The sequence below is a fragment of the Pelobates fuscus genome, chromosome 1, assembly GCF_036172605.1.
Source record: "Pelobates fuscus isolate aPelFus1 chromosome 1, aPelFus1.pri, whole genome shotgun sequence".
In the NCBI taxonomy this organism is placed as follows: Eukaryota; Metazoa; Chordata; class Amphibia; order Anura; family Pelobatidae; genus Pelobates; species Pelobates fuscus.
This window is the reverse complement of record NC_086317.1, coordinates 129713110-129728259: the sequence shown is the minus strand read 5'-3', so window position 1 is coordinate 129728259 and position 15150 is coordinate 129713110.

Here is a 15150-nt window from a genome sequence, read left to right as displayed (position 1 = left end):
ATCAGTATGTAATTTTATGTGTTTTACTGTCTTTTTGCAACCATGTGGTTAATGGAGTCTGACTCTAGTCCTAGATAATTGGATTACTTCTCCAATTATCTCCAGGGCAGAAGGGAGGAAGCCGGGATGCATTGTGGGGGATGTTTTACTTCTGTTTGAGCCAGATTGTGCCATGCTGCAAGCCAGGGCCCAAAAGATACTTTTAGTAACTTTTGAACCCCTGGTCTGATTCATGCAATTTTTGAGTATGTTGTTCCCCCGAATGGATTGATTGTGAATATGTATTTTTATGCGAATATGATGTATGGTTTTGAAGTTACAGATATTGTGTAAAAGTTATGTTTTAAACTGTATAATAAGTGGATTATCTCTCAGGCTAAGGGGAGGGGATGTGTGGGTTGTACCATATCTCGGATTGGTTATTTTATGCCTCCCCCTGGGTGTGGCCTGTATGTGGATTATTGTAATAAAAGCCAGGCTGGAGGAGCCAGTCCTGAGTTCCTGCTTAACCCTCAAAATGAAGTGTCGTCTCGTTCTTGGGGGGAATTGGATTGTAAGCTGACTGCAAAGAGTGTAAGCGGATTGTATGCTTTTCTTGTTCAGCTGTTCCAGTTCGGAGTGTTATTTCGTATCCAGATCGGGAGTTTGGTGTTCTGCAGTAGCTGTGCCTGTCTCTAGAAAAGGGGATTATCGCCTAAACGGATTTTTCCCCTTTTATGCAGAAACGGTCCGTTACAATTGGTGGCAAGCGGCGGGATCGTTCCTACAACCAGAGGGACAGCTACAGACAACACTATTCCTGGATTACAAAGTGAGGGCAACGCCAGTACCCGTACAGCGCCCCTATCTACGAAGGATTTTGGGAAAATGGGCAACACGCACAGCTGGGCAACACACACACCTGAGGAAGAGAGTGAATTAGAATGGAGAGATAATGCCCGGATAAGATTATGGTATGATGCCCGGGAAGAAGTCCAGTATCAACGGCAGCAGCGCTTTCCTGGTGCCGCATACCTGTTGGAGGAACAAATGGCCTGGCGGATGCCGCTTCTGGGGGACCAACCCGGAGGGGAGCGGGTAAGACAACTTGAGTACCTCGTGGAAAGGGAACTGAGCCTGGACGTCTCATACCGGGCACTGTGGTGGTGCACTGTCCAGCCAGAGACGTGGAGGGCAGAGGGCATCCAGCCAGAGGGGGATCATTACACTAGCCCTGGCCTGTTGTGGAAGGCCCTAACAGAAGACGCCGACTTCGGCAGTCCAGCAGAGTCACGGTACTGGGCTATCGTGCATTACCGGAGTGAGATGTTACAGGGCCCGAGATCTATTGGACTGGGACGAGACCTCCGCCGTTTCGCTGCCATGGAACAAGGGCTGGAGATGGACTATGTAGAACTATTAAATTCCGGCCCAGATCCCCAACGGCAGTGTGTGTCCCAGGGAGCAGAAGGTGCAGTCCTTCCTCCCCAGCAGCAGTGTGTACCCCAGGGAGCTGATGGTGTCGTCCATCCTCCCCAGCGGCAGTGTGTGTCCCAGGGAGCAGAAGGTGCCGTCCTTCCTCCCCAGCGGCAGTGTGTACCCCAGGGAGCTGATGGTGTAGTCCATCCTCCCCAGCGGCAGTGTGTGCCCCAGGGAGCAGAAGGTGCAGTCCTTCCTCCCCAGCGGCAGTGTGTACCCCAGGGAGCGGATGGTGTCGTCCATCCTCCCCAGCGGCAGTGTGTAACCCAGGGAGCGGATGGTGTCGTCCTCCCTCCCCAGCGGCAGGCTGAGTTACAGGGGGCAGAGGTTGTTGTTCCTGCCCCCCAGCAGCAAAGTGAGATGCCAAGAAGGCAGTGTGAAGTGAAGGGAGCGGAGAGCAGCGTCCTCCCTCCCCAGCGGCCGTGTGTGTCCCAGGGAGCAGAAGGTGCAGTCCTTCCTCCCCAGCGGCAGGCTGAGTTACAGGGGGCAGAGGTAGTTGTTCCTGCCTCCCAGCAGCAAAGTGATATGCCAAGAAGGCAGTGTGAAGTGAAGGGAGAGGAGAGCAGCGTCCTCCCTCCCCAGCGGCAGTGTGTACCCCAGGGAGCTGATGGTGTCGTCCATCCTCCCCAGCGGCCGTGTGTGTCCCAGGGAGCCGAAGGTGCAGTCCTTCCTCCCCAGCGGCAGGCTGAGTTACAGGGGGCAGAGGTAGTTGTTCCTGCCCCCCAGCAGCAAAGTGATATGCCAAGAAGGCAGTGTGAAGTGAAGGGAGAGGAGAGCAGCGTCCTCCCTCCCCAGCGGCAGTGTGTACCCCAGGGAGCTGATGGTGTCGTCCATCCTCCCCAGCGGCCGTGTGTGTCCCAGGGAGCTGAAGGTGCAGTCCTTCCTCCCCAGCGGCAGGCTGAGTTACAGGGGGCAGAGGTAGTTGTTCCTGCCCCCCAGCAGCAAAGTGATATGCCAAGAAGGCAGTGTGAAGTGAAGGGAGAGGAGAGCAGCGTCCTCCCTCCCCAGGGAGCTGATGGTGTCGTACATCCTCCCCAGCGGCAGTGTGTCCTGCAGGGAGCAGAGACAGTCAGTCTCGCACCCCAGCAGCCGGACAAGAGAATGAAAGGGGAGACAGCTGGTTCCCCTTTCCACCAGCAGAGAGAGTGCCAGGGAGAGGAGCCTGCTAACCCCTCTCCCCAGCGGCAGTTTACCATCCAGAGAGAGGAGCTTGTTACACCCTCTCTCCAGCGGCAGCCTAACCCATCAAGGGGAGATGTTAAGCCCCACAGCTGTGCAGATGGGACCGTAGTCTCTGCACTTACAGCACCAGGGGTAGGGACGGTCGGTCCTGTTCCCCAGCCACCGAGCGATATATCCAAAGGGGAGACAGTCGGTCTCCAGCAACCAGGCTCCAACCAGACTACTCCCGTGGTAGTGCTGGCAACAGGACAGAGTACTGCTGGTCTCTGCCCCCTCAGCAACCCACCAAGGCAGCCTACCAGCCCCCCACACAGCCGTGGTGAGGCACCTGAACCCGGACAAGATCCTCCCTCACCCAGGTGTAGTAACTATTTATTGTGGGTGGGCTGCTCTACTGTTTCTGTTTTGTGGGTGGGTTGCTGGACTAACCAGGGCACTGACCGGCAGGAGGTCAGATACCCTGTTAGTCTAATTGGTAAAGGGGAGAATTGTGGCGAAACCAACTTCGCCACTGTGAACTGGAGAAGCCTGGTTGCTAGCCTCCTGCCCTGCGACTATGGCCCCTGGACATATTGTACTGGAAAAACTATATTTGGGCATGTAATAATTTATATTGCTGCTACTGGCCCTTTAAAATCAGCGATGGACATATTGGGACTTTTGGGACTAATGTCCCTTTAAGACTTCGTAACATATCACAGTAATACTGTCTTAAATATTATGTAGGTATTTATGTGTTCAGTTAAACTGGGGATATGTAGAAATGTGTGTTTTATGTGTTAAATGTATCAGTATGTAATTTTATGTCTTTTACTGTCTTTTTGCAACCATGTGGTTAATGGAGTCTGACTCTAGTCCTAGATAATTGGATTACTTCTCCAATTATCTCCAGGGCAGAAGGGAGGAAGCCGGGATGCATTGTGGGGGATGTTTTACTTCTGTTTGAGCCAGATTGTGCCATGCTGCAAGCCAGGGCCCAAAAGATACTTTTAGTAACTTTTGAACCCCTGGTCTGATTCATGCAATTTTTGAGTATGTTGTTCCCCCGAATGGATTGATTGTGAATATGTATTTTTATGCGAATATGATGTATGGTTTTGAAGTTACAGATATTGTGTAAAAGTTATGTTTTAAACTGTATAATAAGTGGATTATCTCTCAGGCTAAGGGGAGGGGATGTGTGGGTTGTACCATATCTCGGATTGGTTATTTTATGCCTCCCCCTGGGTGTGGCCTGTATGTGGATTATTGTAATAAAAGCCAGGCTGGAGGAGCCAGTCCTGAGTTCCTGCTTAACCCTCAAAATGAAGTGTCGTCTCGTTCTTGGGGGGAATTGGATTGTAAGCTGACTGCCAAGAGTGTAAGCGGATTGTATGCTTTTCTTGTTCAGCTGTTCCAGTTCGGAGTGTTATTTCGTATCCAGATCGGGAGTTTGGTGTTCTGCAGTAGCTGTGCCTGTCTCTAGAAAAGGGGATTATCGCCTAAACGGATTTTTCCCCTTTTATGCAGAAACGGTCCGTTACAGACGTGCAAGTGTGTTCAATTACACAAATGTATATGTTCACTTTGATATATGGATTTTTATCTGCCAACTACCTCTTAGTCCAATTTTTATATATAGAACTATTCATCACAACAAGAGCTCCTCCCTTGCCAGGTATTTTATTACTATATTATCATTATCCATTACATTTTCAATGCACTAGATGTAGAAGGTGACAATTAAATCAACGTTCCAGATGTTTGACCTATAGTTATCAATGTAAATGTACTTTTATGTTTTAAATCAAAATCATGCAGTCTTAACAACTATTCCAATATTTCAACATCACCATGTAGAAACATTTAAAAAAAAAAACACATAAACACTTAAACATTTAACCAATTTTTCTAAAGTCAAAATAAAATCATCTGTTTGGCAACTTTACCTCAGCAAGTTAAAGTTAACAGGGCCCAATATGTTTATAATCACTGTCATCTTGGATTTAGCATTTCTGTTTAGTGGTCTCTCGGAAGAGCATCTCATACCTGTCGAAGTTATTATGTTTGATGTCCACCAACTTGTTTCAGATCCTCTTTTGGACTCATTTATAAATAATAAGAGTATTTCAAAGAGTAAGGAATTACATTTCCCAGCTCATATACCAACTCATACCAATGTAAGTACTGAGATGGAGGATCTTGTAGATGCTACTTTTATGGAGTGAGCGCTGGTAACTGTCCTTGTCTCCATATTGATTCTGAGTGATTGGTTCTGAGGGGAGGCATGCAATGTAAACAAGATCATCACATAGGCAGAGACAGTCATTATATTGAGTGCAAAATCGGTGCAAGTCTCTGTACATCATGAGAGTCAGTTCCACTTTAAAACCTTATTTTATCATTTTTAAACATTTGTTGAACATAAGGCTGAAGGAACAGGGACCTGGCACTATAACCTGACACAACTCTGGTATAACCAATGTACTTAGATTTAGTAAATAAGCTGAAGTGATTATGGTGCCTTGAGTGCCCCTTTAGAATTAAAGTTTAACAATGTGTCACTGCCTCTCATGGCAAGTAGCTTGCAATAGCTTTTGTGTGGATTACTTGCATACATCCACCTCTAGAATACTTATCAGCTATCTTCTACCAAACAGCTTTGTCATCAGAAAGGACATTATTTGCATGATTATTGCATGACTTATTGTACAGCTCCTATTTACATTAATGATAATTTTATTGTATTGGGGAAGAAAAATCTGTTACCTATTATAATGTGAACACATTTTATTTTAAAAGTAGATTATTTATTTGTGTTGAATATAAAAGGGAAAGGAATGGAATTTGCCCGTTAATTGGCCAATGCTGTTCCCAGTTTTCCCCTCAGTCTATGTGATTATGATGTTTGACTCATCGAAGAGATAACAATACAGTGTAATAGATGTCACGTCAAGATTTATTATATCAGATCCTGTGAAAAAAAACACACCGATGCTTAAAATGCAATTTATTTTTAAAACGACACCATTATACATTACATGACAGAATTCCATTTTAATCTGCATGTAGCTGTCTCACGTGCATCATTGAATGTTCCATCTGCTATGTCTTTGCATCATCTATACTTCCATGCTACTTGACAAAAACTGGGCTTATCCCTGGCCCATTGCTCTTTAAATGCACATAGAGGCAGTGGTGTATTCTGGTTTTGTGTTGCCCTAGGCATGACAAACCTCAGGCAACCCTCCCCCTTTCCAAATTTCTCTTCCTGACAGACACATGCACTGACATACACTCACTTACAGATACACAGTCATTGTCACACACACTGTTTAACCAACACACACTTTCACTGAAACATACACATTCGCAAGCATACACGCACACTCATTCACAGTTACACACACACACACACTCACATTTACTGACAGACACACATATACACTAACTGACAGACACATACAAACTCACTGACAAGACACACATGCATACTCACTGACAGATGCACACTCACTCAGTGTCACACACACACACATACTCACTGACAGATACATACTGACAAACACACATACACACTCACTGACAGGCATATATACACTCAGTGTCAGACACACACATTCAGTGACACACACACACTCTCAGTGACAGACACGGATACACACACTGTTAGACACACATATACACTCACTGAGAAACACATATACACTCTCAACAACAAACACACATACACATTCACTGACAAACACATACACTCTCAGTGACAGACACACACACTCACTAACAGGCACACCCTCTAACAGACACACACACACACTCTAACAGATACAACATTTTGGATTTTTCCCTGTGGTCCAGTGGAGCTGCTGCTGGCTGGGCTGGCTGGCGGTTGAGGAGACAGGTGCACAATTCAGGCGGGCGGTGAGGGAGCTCTGATCCTCCTGCTCAGCTCCCTCTCAGTGATGCTGGAGCCGGAGTGACGTCATATTCCGACTCCGGCATCACTGCGGTGCGCACAAGGGAGCTGAGCAGGCAGAGCTCAGTGCTCCCTCGCCGTCCACCTACATCAGAAGATACCACCAGGCCCTTGCTAGGGCTTTTAGGTGGCGGCTTTTTTTGCTGCCCCCTGAAAGTGCTGCCCATGACAAATGCCTTGTCAGCCTCGTGGTAAATACACAGCTGCATAGAGGTGTTATAGCTGGTTCATAGCTATACATAGTCACCACTTTCACAGTCAATGTCTGGATGACAATGTAGCTATGTGTGGGTCATTATCACGATTCGGTATTTTACAATTATGATTCAACTTACCTCCTTCCAGTTTTATTAATGTTTCTTTCTGACATTTTTTATGACATGTTTTATGTCTGTGTTGATCTTTAATTTGTTTCTATTTATTTTGATTGCTACCTTTGCAGATCTCTGTTCTGTTATCAACTATCCTTAACTCTCTGCCAGTGACTTAGCCTTGTCTGACTTCACTGTTTCATTTTAAGTTGTGGTAAAGCCAAAGGGTCCATCAGAGAGTCACACTGAGTGTTGAACCTGAAGCTCAGTCTAAGGGAAAACTGGTTGGATGGTTCATAACTACATTCCTATTATAAACGTTGCATTCCTTTTACTAAATTAATCATCTCTCTTGAGGGGTACATCTTTGAACCTTATCCGAAGGAAGTGTACAGATTGTAAAATATTACATTTTCAAAATAAAATTATTACTTCATATGCACTAATCAGCCACAACATTAAAACCAACTACCTAATATCATGTAGGTCACCATTGTGCTACCAAAAGAGTTCTGATGCATTGAGGCATGGACTCCACAAGACCTCTGAAAATGTATCTGGCACCAAGACATTAGCAGCAGATCCTTTAAGTCCTGCAAGTTGTGAGGTGGGACCTCCATGAATCAGATGTGTTGTTCCAGCACATCCCACATATGCTCAATTGGATTGAGATCCGGGGAATTTGGAGGCCAATGCAACACCTTGAACTCTTTGTCATGTTACTCAAACCATTCCTGAGCATTTTTTCTGTCTGGCATGGTGGGTTATACTGATGAAAGAGGCCATTGCTATTAAGGAACACTGTTGCCATGAGGTGGTGTACGTGGTCTGCAACAATCTCTAGGTAGGTGGTACATGTCAAAATAACATCCACATGAATGCCATGACCCAAGGTTTCCCAGCAGAACATTGTCCAGAGCATTACACTGCCTCTGACAGCCTGCCTTCTTTCTATCCTGCTGCCATTTCTTCCCCGTGTAAATGTCGCACACGGACCAGTCCATCCACCTGATCTAAAAGAAAACATGCGTCATGAGACAAGGCAACCTTCTTACAGAAAACTGAGAGGTACTATGTGTTTTGACACCTTTCTATCATGGCAAGCATTATGTTTTCCAGCATTTTCAGCTGCAGAAGGGCCAGTTGGGCTGGCCTTCACTCCCCACATGCAGCAATAAGCCTTGGGCCCCCATGACAGTTGACCTTTTGGTAGGTAATAACCCCTGCATACCAGGAACAGCGCACAAGACTTGCAGTTTTGGAGATGCTCTGAGCCAGTCATCCAACTATCACAATTTCTCCCTTGTCAAAGTCACTGAAATCTTTTGTTTGCCCATTTTTCCTGCTTTCAACACAGGAGATTCAAGAACTGACTATTCACTTGCTGCCAAATACATTCCAGACCTTGACAGGTGCCATTGTATTGATATAAGCAATGTTAGTCAGCCACCTTTCAGTGGCTTTAATGTTGTGGTTGATCAATGTATGATTCCAACACTGGCCAAAATTACAAATAGAGCATGATGGTTCTACTGCCCACACAGTATACTTTTTTTGTGGTTACACATCAGTCATTACTCAAACTGGAAAAAGGTGCTAAATATATTTATACTAATCTATACATATGATAATATTTCATTGGAGGAATGTAGAAATGGTATTGGTATCAGAGTGTAATGACATGGCAAACAAATATATTTAACCTTAAATAAATTAAAAGGATATGTCAGCTAGGAGCTGAAGGATATGTCAGCTAGGAGCTGACCCTCTCTTTTTTTTATGGACTTTATCGATAAGTTGTACAGCATCCTGCAATGAAATATTCTCATTTTCAGAAGTGGCTGATACATGTAAACCAATAATGCATGGGGTACCAGTAGTGCAGTCAGGGCTACCTCACCAGGACCAAGGTGTGCCAGGGGACATGGCAATGCCCAATTGGTTGCATGGGGTGCTTTCCAGTTGTGCCAGCACCAGCAGAGGTTTTGGCACTGAAATAGAGGCAGGGCTGCAGCAAGGTTCATTGGTGCCCAGGAGGAGACAGTGCTTAACTCCAAGTTAGGGTGAGTCGTGTATATATGTGTGTTGTGTGCCTTGGGTCTTTTGGTTTATGGATGTGTATGTGTACACCTGTGTATGTGTCTCAGTATGTGTATAGGTGTGTGCATGTGTGTCAGTGTGTGTGCATGTCAGTATGCACAAATGTGTTCGCGTGTATATGTGTATCAGTGTGCATACATGTGTCACTAATACATATATATAAATAAAGCTGTGACAGTGGAGAGGGAGACTTTCAAAGTATGCTCCAGTCCTGCATATTATAATATGTAAATATTTGGGAAAATAGTGGGAAGCATGCACACCATTCTGTGACATCTCTGAGTGAGGAGTTGAGCTTATGGTGCTTTTGCAAGTTGATGCTGCAATAAGCAACTGTGTGTAGTGACACAGCACAGCGACAGGGGCCTTCCTTACACCATAATGATATTTAAAGAGTAAAGGTTGTCATGGTGCTCGAGGTGCCACTTTAAATAAATAAATGTCATTCATAAACCCACGCAGGTGGGAAAATATATTGGTTTATATTACATCCTGAATCCTAGATATATGCAGATTTTACTATTTGCATACTTTTCATATAAAGCAATGAATTATAATGTGCTCCTTGTTTAGTGCAGTAGGGGTTAAGAAAAAGAAATCAGACGCGCTATCATTGTGTTCATGATATCTTTGTTCCATTACAGAGAAACAGTATATCCATAGTCATTCATCCCTCGTAAACAGGAGAGTTATAACATGTCAAGCAAAACAGACACAAGCTTTCAGGAGTCATGAAAAATGCATCTCTTTGCTTATCTTCAGCACTACAAATTTCAATTTCAGACGCTCTCCAAATACAGGATTACACTGAAAAATGTGGAATCAGCAATGCATTTAAATTATATTATTTATTTTTTTCTACATAGTTTTGCAGTACACAGTCGATAACATTAAAAAGTATATAATGGTATATATAATCTCAGTTGTCTCTTACTGATGACACACAGGTCCTCTGGAACTTATGCACCTCTGAAAAGGTCTAAAAAGGTATTGCACTTTTTTCACATCATACTTTTAATTAATTTCATAGTTATTATTTTTTATAAAGCACCAGCAAATTTCGCAGCACTGTACAATAGGTGGCCTAACAGACATGTATTTGCAACAAGACGAGCTGGACGTAAGGAACAGAGGGTATTGAGGGTCCATCTCAAACCAGCTTACATTCTAGAGGGAGTGGGGTAAAGTGGTACAAGAGGTAAGGGTAAGATGTGTTTCATGTATGAGAAAAAGTAGGTTACTTGAAAAGTTTACAGTGAAGGGTTAGTTTATTGGATGACACTGTTGCAGGAGAGGATGCAGAGTGGGTTACCAAGGTGCGGGGAGGAAAAACTATTAACAGTTTAATTGATATGCTTTCCTGAAGAAGTGAGTTTTTAATGATCTTATGAAGGAACTGAGAATGACTGAGAGTCTAACAGATAAGGGAAGGGAGTTCCATACAAACGGGCAGTGCTAGCAAAGTTTTGAAGGCGGGCATCAGAGATGTGGGTACGAACAGAGAATAATGTTAAAAACTGAATAGTGTTCCAGATACATTTAATACTGTTTAGATCAATGTTACACCTTCTGGTGCCCAAATTAAACCACATTGGTCACCTAGATAACAGCAGGTGGTTTGTTTTTGTGTGTTGGACACTGTTCGAATTATATTATTCTTTAGAAAGCTATTATTTCAAGATCTGGAAAAAAAAACTTTGTTGTATAAAACATTGTTATGGACAGTCTAAGCTTATTATGGATCTGAGGGGGCTACTGGTTTAGTGAATTCTACAAGAATATACACAAAAAACAGACGAAAATCCTAGGACAACAAGATATACCGCAGAAAATATATAATGTTTTCTTCTGATGTTGTTCTACTAAAATTACTGATATAAAATACATCCACGATGACAAGCCTCATATGACAAACATAAAAGCTAAAACATTATGAAGTAAAAATTTAAAAGGGGAGATTACCAACTGAATCATCAATGTTTATAATATTTATAAGATGTTATAACAGACTAGGATAATTGCAATAGAAAGGTTCCAATTCATTTTCCACAATGTGTCATGAATTTGTCATTTCTTTGGACAGTAGTGTATTGTGGTCTGCTAAGAAATAGTCAGTATTGGACATCTATGCCTGGACCTGTGTCACGGCGCCAGTCCATGCCACTTAGTGATTCATGTTGCTATGTCATTAACATGTCCTTATATGACTCCAGACTCTCCTTAGTCATCATTGACATGAACATGCTTGCATCATCAGTACAACAATGCACACTCACCAAATGGTGTTACAAAAATGACACCAACCTATCAAAAGCCTCCTAACTCCACACTCAGTACTGTGCCCTGTCTTGGTTTTTCTTTAGCGGGGGTTCTGAGTGCACATTATTTCTGTTTAATATTTTTTGGCTCTAGCTAAATATCCAGCGCACTCACTCATTCACTAAACAGCTATTTCAAAGCTCACAGAATGTAATAGCTATTTGTAAAAAAACATCTTACCTTGGCAAAAATAATAGGGTTTAGTTACAGTATACAAGTTTTTTTGGCTAACTTGACCTTGGCTTGTTTTTTTACCCTTTTCTATTCTGCTGTCCCTGACCTTTGACTTGTCTTATTGTTAAAATTACTCTCTTTCTCCCAGTACTTAGCTTACAGAAGACTATTCTGGTTTGCATTGAACCTGGCTACTTTAAGGTCCAGTAATACACTTCTTTCTCCTATTCTATCTTACCTATGCCACTTATAAACAAGGGTGGTGTATTGGGTTCTAGAAATTCTTGACAATCTGACTTTCAGCATCCTCTAGGTTATCAGTGATGGCAGTGATGGAGTGAACAGCCTAAAAGTTGTTAGCCAGGTCTCCTGGTGAATTACTCTGAGACGTAGGGGCTACTGGCTCAAATGGGGAACAAACTCGGGGTCCGATGGAGTAGACCTTGAGGGATTTGGTGAGTACAAGTGTATAATCAGTATTGGGTGTCTCAAACCGGTCCTGTACCTGACTGTGGCTTTCTCTCTGCCCATATCACGACTAGGCTGGGGTTAATGCATAAACTCCCATTCTGATACAAAGCTGAGAAAGTCCAAACATCTATCTTGGATTGAGGCTTGTCACGTCCTTGTCTATTTTCAATTTATCAATTTTATTGGAAGGGTATTGTCAATACAAAAACAGAAAAAAATAATACCTATTATATATATATATATATATATATATATATATATATATATATATATATATATATATATAATGCTTGCATGCATAAATGTTTTATTGTGTAATATCAGTATAAAGTGTATAAAATTACATGTGAAACAAAACAGTAACAAACACCTCTATGTTCTTTCCAAGGACAGTCACACTAGTTGAAAGGATATTCAAAGACGTTATTTGTCCCTAGATCTCCAGGCTTGTCAAACCATTGTACGTTAGGGAGTTGCTGACTTTTTAAATCAAATAAAAATGATTTAAATTTCAAGAATTGCAGACATTAAGGGCCTATTGACATTTGTAAAATATACCATAAAATCTGCTGTCAGCATAAAAGTAAAATAAGAAGTAGATTTTTTTTTAAATCATTGAACAACTAGTATTTTTTATTTTTTGTGTTCAAACATCCTGTATAACAGGTGGACTAACAGACACTTAATTGTAACCAGATGAATTGAAGAACCCCCAGGGGTGACATTGTCACTGGTAGCCCGGCTGCCCGGGGGAGGGGCAAAGAAAGGTGAGCTTTACTTTCCTGAACCTGTCCCTCGTGGGTGCTGCCATCTACTTCTAGCCAGTTCTCTTGTGAAGCACCAGGAGCTGACATCACTGCTAAACAGCATTGAGGTCTATGAAGGATCCCACAAGACTGTGAGGTTCTTAATAGACACAACTAATATATTTGTAAGGGAGATTGTCAGGTGTAGGAAAAATACAGAGACAAAGTAGTACCTACTGTTTTTGTATACCTTTTGATCCGATTGGAAGGTCATAGAAATTCCAACACAGCCAATATGAGTATTTCATGAAGATTATGTCTTTATGAAATACTCATTTGGTAGCGGTGGGCAGGGTGACAGTGTCGATTTAACTATTGCACAATTGTTTTTAGATTGTACACATCTGTTATTTCAAGTGCTACTTTTTTTTCCAAAACATAAATTTATACTTCAGTTAATATGCACATAATAAAACAGTCTTTACTGCTTTTGTATTAAATGTACTGTGTTGTTGCTGATTTTCTTGCTTTATGTTTCATTAATTAATTAATTAAAAGGACATTGTTGTCCTTTAATAATGAAGATTAAGTTGTTTTTCCTTTTTTTATTTTTTATTTTTGTTGTGCAGGTGAGTACAGATCATCTTCAACATGCCACAACAGCGTACACAGAAACATACAGGCTAAACAGTGGCATGGATAATTGCACATTTTTATGTTATGTGAACATGCTTAATGTAACTGACATGTCTCGGTAGTGAGTAGACAGGTAGTCAAGAGTAGAGAAACATGCATACAGTTCAAAAACTATCTGAAAAGAAAAATACTTTTGCCAGTCAATATATTACGTTTTGAAATATGCATAATTTAACTAAATCAGAAGATGCCAATATTCTTAATACTGACGGCAATAACGAAAGCACAATTATAATAAATACTAATTAAAACAAGGAAATGGTTCTATATGGTGACTAACATCTGAATGTGTCTTAAATCTATAAAACAAAAAGTAATGAAATAATCCAGTAAAATCTAAATACATCCTATGGAAAAAACTGTATAGTAATAATTAGTAGCTTATAAACTAATTAAATATCATATAAATTATTTATTAATATATATATATATATATATATATATATTTTATAAATAAGTCAAATAATGAATTTAAATGCAGAATATAAAATCTAATCGATAAAAAAATTCCTTAAGGAAATATAATATACACAAAAATACATTTCTTAATTAATATATGTATGCGTGCATAAAAAAATATTTAAAAAGCATATAAAGTTGCTTTAAGTTGCTTTAAATTAATCCAGACAGCGGAACTTGACTAGCAAGTTGACCCAACACAAGTCACTGGAGTTCTGCAAGCATTAGTGGCATTCTGCCTAATATTGAATTTTCATGAAAAGTAAATAGCCCTGCATGAGACCCATCTTTACTGGTGAACTTACTATGCTGAGTACACTTTATTTTTATTATTATTTTTGGCATTTATATAGCACCAACAGATTCCGTAGTGCTTTACAATATTATAAAATGGGGAGATTTAACAAAAAATAAGACAATTACAAAAAACTTACAGGTATGATAGGTTGAAGAGTACCCTGCTCAACGAGCTTTTAGTCTATATTGACTCGATGCAAGTGGTAAAACACTGAAAAGAGTTATTAAGGTGCAAAATATCTCAATCACTAAGCAGGAGAGAAGGCTACTTCTCCTGCACCAACTACTCTGGAATTGGCCCAACTTCTCCATATATGTACCTAACTTCTCACCAGAATCAGAGGGAAGAATACTTACACTTATGACCACCATTGCTGTTGGGATCTATCAAGACTGGCAGATCAGTACTCCTGAGACTTTGAAGACAAGGCCTGCTTTGCTATGGGAAATCTTGCCTAGTCCATCTACTACTGTTGTGATTAACCCCTTCACGACCTTGCCAGTTTCAGAACCGTCATTGGAAAAATCCCCTTGAGGACCGGTGACGGTCCTAAACCATCATAACGGTATTATGTACTTAGCCGATCGCCGTCGTTCTTCAGAGGGGAACGAAGAGCCAGAGTGGCGAAACGTACGTCAGGGGCTCTCACCTGGTGTTATCCAGCACACTGCATCATCAGTGTCACCTTCTATCCCTGTCATGATTTTCTAACAGGGTTAGACATACGGCAACACTGACTCATCTACTCTATCTAGAAGCAAGTTCAGCTAAATTTCTCTTTAGCCTATTTCGGCTTTCTGCTGGGAGGTTGGGACTTTATATTACTGCACTAGCGATCAGGAGAAATCAGGCTTTTTGCTAAGGGGTGTCCTCGAAGGCACGAGTTGCTAGGGTCACCAGTGATAGGCAGATAGTCTCCCTTATTATACACCATATTATCTGCAGTTTCTCCCCCTCCCGTTTGATTATCAGTTTTGTATT